Below are 5818 nucleotides of genomic sequence, written 5' to 3'. Positions count from 1 at the left end.
TAAAACGGAAATATGTCCGGGGCCAACCTTTGGTCGAGCCAGACGAGGTCAAGAAGCTCCCAATGAGAATGTATGAATTGCATCAATGGTACATGGACATTACGAAGATTTCCAATTGAGAGTCCCTCATGGTAAATGTCAAGAAGGATCATTACTACGTTGAGAAAGCTGTGACCGTTGAGTATTCAGAACTATTTCAGCTATACAATCAAGACGCACTCGACAAATCTATCGTCAATTGCTATTGTCTGTAAGCGATTTCTTTCTGTAATTTAAATCTCAAGCTAGCTGTAGTGATCATTTTGATCAAGCATTACCTGTAATTATCCTCACTATATTCTTTTCTATGGTATTATGCAGGACAAAGATTTATGAAATGAAAAAAGGTGGACGGTATGGCATTGGGTTCATTGACCCAAATACCATTAATGAATACACATGGAAATTAGATCCATATTACGAAAAAAGTGTAGAGGAAAGCATGCTAGAGTTCTTCAAGCACCTCAAATACAATGAAGATATACTACTTCCTTACAACTTCGAGTGAGTCACACTGTCTTGTACTAAAAATTCTGTTTTTTCCTAGTAGCTAGCTACATGTTTTTGCTTACATATGCCCGCTTAATTAAGACATGCAAACGTGTGTGCATGCAGATTTCACTGGATCTTGTTAATCATTAAAGTTGATGAAGGAACAATTGAAGTACTAGACTCACTACTTAAGAAAGCAAGTGACTACACCATCGTGAAGGGGATAGTCAACAGGTAATTTCAATCATTATTAACTATATCTCGGCCTATTTAATTAGTTCTTCATTTCCTAAGAACAACTATTTAATAACCCGTTTATTCATTTTCTTTGTCGAGGGCAGGGCTTGGGCAAAGTTCATCAGGGCCACTCCAGGCCCATGGAAACAAAATCTGAAATGTTATCGACCCCAGGTATGTAATTAAGTAGTACTAGCTAGCTGCCATCTCTTTAATTATCATGCTTGATTAATTATTATCTGATCAAATTCCATTCTCGTAAAGGCCCTGAAGCAGGCGCCGGGGAATAATCTGTGTGCATACTACGTTTGCGAGAACATTCGCATGATGGCATCCGAAAGGAGCAGATCTCAAAGATAGGAGTGAGTACGTTTAACAGAACACTATTCACAATTTTTACACCATTATCGATATCTAGTCACACAACTAATACACATGCATATTGATCTCCTTAACAGTTCAAAGAGGTGCGGGAGAAGCTCCTAACCGAGGACCGCATAGAAGCAATTCAAGAGGAAATAGCGGGATTTTTGCTCGACCAGGTCATAGATCCCAAAGGAGAATACTATTACCCGCTACCGCCCCCATGAACCACTTCCAATTGTTATCGTGCTCCGAAGGCACCAATTAGGAGAAATTGTATATATATACATGTGTGTATATATGTGTGAATTAATTAATGATATATATATATATTATGATCGGTTCTACTAGAAATTATATTTATATATATGCATAACGTGTACAATATGTAGTATCGTACAATAACAGCAAACGAAAAAGAATTAAATGGAAAACACAAAATTAAATGAAAAAAAATCATAAACCCAACCCCCAACCTTTCAATACCGGTTGGTGACACCAACCGGTACTAAAGGGCTCCCTGCCCCCAAAGCTGGCTCGTGCCACGTAGTTGCCCTTTAGCACCGGTTTGTGCTGAACCGGGCCTTTAGTGCCTACACTTTAGTGCCGGTTACCGAACCAACACTAAAGGGCCTTACGAACCGGTGCTATTGCCCGGTTCTGCACTAGTGAGATGTGTTAGGTAACTAGCTAGGTTACATGTGTTGATCCATGTATAGGCAATAAATCCACCTAGGTTTGGTGACTGTGCTAATACAAATACATAGCTTGACCTTGGAATTGAATTGCCTACGTAGGTGATTGTGAAAATATTTCCTGCAACTTAAGGATAACAACACCATGCCATGATTATGAAAATGTCATATTGTATGGTCATGAAGTAAATAATCTTCATTTTCTGTCATTCATGTCAGTATTGTCATTACGATGGACTAAGAATCTTTTCACATGAAAATTTTAGATATTACTCCCTCCATTTGAAAAATATTGTTATGGTTTTAGTTTGTAATATAAATTTTTGAACACCCAAGTATGAAATCCTGGATCCGCAGCTGTGTAGCTAGATTAAATTTATTGAGGCATGTATATCTCAGTTTTTGACATATATAAATTATTCTACTAATAATCCGGAACATGTAGCTCCTCTGGCTTCTCTGGCGGAGCAGGTGGTGGCTCCTGAGCCTCAGTTGGGTGTTCGTCAGCCGCGGTTGTTGCCTCCCCAACCCCCACCTGTGGTCGTCGCCGACAAGAATGAAGAAGAGGTTAGTCATCTATCCCCTTTATTTATTTATTTATTTATTTTGTAATATCCTAGGTTTCTCTGGTTAGTACAAGGCAAATAAGGTATTAAAATGTTGAGTACATGTTTTGTTTCACTTGATCGATCTTTGGTTTAAATGTTCCATAAGTGGTTGTGGCAATGATTTTAAACATTGATTATCTCTAAGCAATGGTTATTTTAGAAAGAAATTGGATATCATCACTGTTTTACTTGAGTTTTTTATCATTTATGCCACCAGTTGTATCCCACTACTCAGTTTTTCCCTTAGAAGTTACAGCCGCTCAAAAATGCCATCGATTCGTGAGATGCTTACTCAAAAATCCCATTAGATGTATCAAAAATGCCATCGTTCCGTTAGATGTTTGCTCAATAATGCCATTAGACATTGTTATTTTCATGTAAAACTTGTTGACCATCCAATATGACAAAAAAAGCCCAGGCCCACATTTCAGTTCTCTCTATCTCACAATGATAAGTGTGGCCCCACTTGTGAGGAGTAAGTAAGCGAATAATTTTACATGAAAATAAGAACGATGTTGGGATCAAGTGGGCTCACACTTCATTGTAGTGAGATAGAGGGAGAGCTGGCATGTTGGTCCATAGGTATTGATGCCATTATAGCATGTCAAGATAGATTTGGTATCACAATAATGATGTGTAGTGGCATTTTTGAGCATGTGTCTAATGAAGCAATGGCTTTTTTAGCAGTAGAAATTCCTAGTGGTGATACTTAGTTGTGGGACATAACTGGTGGCATAAATGATAAAAACACTTTTTTGAAAGTACAACATTTGGGATCACTTGTTGCCATAATTCATAATAATTAACTACTTTACCTAGAACGTTGAATGCTTCAGGAACATTGATGGGTGGGGTATCGATCAACAGGGGCAACTTCCATGACGATAACATGTGGACTTTCAATATCCATCATCATAAGAACACAAAATTCTAACCCTAAATAGATACAGCTCACGAGTTATTTTATCTAGTCATGCATGTAAGTTATAAGTCTTTTTTTGCGTTAGTACATCTGTATGATGCTCTGCCATGTTACATCATCTGTTCATGCATTTTTACGTAACAAGTGAATTTTGTTGCACTAAAGGGCTGTTTGGTTTGTGACTAACTTTGCCAAAGATTGCCATACCTAAGGTTAGGCAAGTTTGACCAACTTAAGTGAGTGTTTGGTTCCAGCCACACCTTAGGCAAGCCACACTTGGGTCCCACATGGCATACACACAAAAAGTGTGGCAAGGTTCCCTTAGGCTTGTGAACTTGTGGCTCTCATTTTGATGAACTAACCTTAGGCAAGCTTGGGAAAAATGTGTGGCAAAATGTGGCGATGCTAGTGCTCTCCTCGACATGTATGGTTGATCCTTCATTTTTTTACTATATGGTACTATCCCATTTAGTTGCTTATGTAGCAACTAATAAGTTATGCATTTATTTTTTCAACATAATTTGAAGATATTTTATGCTGTCATCAATTACATTATGTTTCATAGACTCTGTGCCTGCTGAATTCTCATATTAGATATACTTACGCAACATTTGGGACTACATGTAGGTCCTAAGTGACGACGTCGACAGCGACCAAGAAACCCAGAGGATCTACAGGAGGCAGAAGGTGAGGGAGCTAGACAGTGGTGTTCTCGAGAAACGTGTCAGCCCAAGAATCGGAAAGGGGGGCTACGGATGCCCTTACTGCAACAAGCTGATGAAAGGCGACTTGAGAAGTACCATCAACCATGTTGTCGGAGCATCCCAAGGTAGCATCAAGAAAGGCTATGCTTTCAGGGTGAAGCACGCCGCGTATGCCGAGTACTTGATGAGGCTTCTTTGAGGCTTTAGGGAAGTGTGCACCCTCGTAGCTAGAACTGATCCTCTTTTGGTTTTAACTATGCTAGGTACTACCCTATGCTATACTTTGTTGGTGAACGTTTATGGTCGAACTATGTGCACCAGTACTAGTAAGTGGTGCTTGATTTTGTATATATGGAAGCGTTGAACTAAGGTAGAACTATGTTAATTGGTGTGTGGTTTGGCATCTCTGCTTGTTAAACTCGTGCTCATTAATCATTAGCTCATTTAGATTAAGTAGCATAAAACCCTGATTGGCTAGGTTTGTTTGAAGCTAGTTAAGCTTGTGAGCGCTCGTTAATAGATTCTGATGTGTTATGGTATACATGATGAGTGTGTACATGTGGTTTTCAAGAAGGAAGATGGTGACTCAAAAAGGAAATGCACTAGTTTGCTGCCTAAGGTGTTGATCCAAGTAATACTAGAACCATCGTGTTTGTGGCATGGCTACATGATGATCACAAGTCGATCCAAGTAATACTAGATCACTTGATGACAAATTGATCTGATGTTTTCACAAGTCTTGAGAATTAGGGTTTATGTACACAATTTTCAATCCCCAACCCATCCACCCCGGACACGATCTTTGGATTGCATCACGTAGATGTACAAAATCCAGTTCCTAGCTCCTGCCCCAAGCGCCTACGCTTGTGATTTTTTTCCAGGATTCTAATTAAGCGCCTAAATAAGCGCCGCTGCATTGAAGGTGCCCAACGCCGACCAATCAATTTTTCTCATAAGTATTTCCGCTATAGTAGGTAACTACCAATTACTCCCCGCATCTCTCCCCCTAGGGTGCGCTCTAAAACCATCGCCGCCGCTCACATGCCCGCCTCCCTTCTGTCGGATATGAAATCCACTCATGGAGGTTGATTGGACGTCGTGACAGATCGTGAACATGGACGTGAGGGGCCTGTCATGGACGCCGTCGTGACAGATCGTTGACTTGTGGGGCTAACCACCAACGTCGTCGTCCATCGCATGGATCAGGATCCCCACGAGAAAGCTTTGGACTACTTTGTGTCCGACCCAGAGAAGCATCGTGTCAACGAGGTGCAGTACTCGTCGTCGATCACAAGCAGCAGCACATGCACGGCATGGACTGGAATTCTGTTACGGTAATTTTAATTTTTTTAACCCTAGATCTGTCTTCAAGTTTAAGGTCAGAGGTTAACCATTAAACCATCAATACATTGTTGAATTGGCATAATGGAATCTAGCTCTAAATATAATGTTGATCATCAGTATGTAATGATCATTATTTATTCAATCAATCTTTGAGAAATTAATGGTTCATCCACTCCACAATTTAGTGCGTTTTGGTTTTATGCTAAAAGTCAGACATCATAAAGGTTGTGCATGTTTATTGACAATTTTTTTAAAAGTACATCATACGATTTATGCTTTCATATGGATTTGATATTGCTTTTTTCTCCTTAAATTTTCAAAGTTAATAAATATTTACTTTAAAAATAATTTATAGGCACTACAGTATGAAACTTAGAGAATATTAGGTACTGTAAACAATGGTGCAGCTTATAT

The sequence above is a fragment of the Triticum urartu genome, chromosome 6 (genome assembly GCF_003073215.2).
Source record: "Triticum urartu cultivar G1812 chromosome 6, Tu2.1, whole genome shotgun sequence".
Taxonomy (NCBI): Eukaryota; Viridiplantae; Streptophyta; class Magnoliopsida; order Poales; family Poaceae; genus Triticum; species Triticum urartu.
This window is presented reverse-complemented; position numbering follows the sequence as displayed.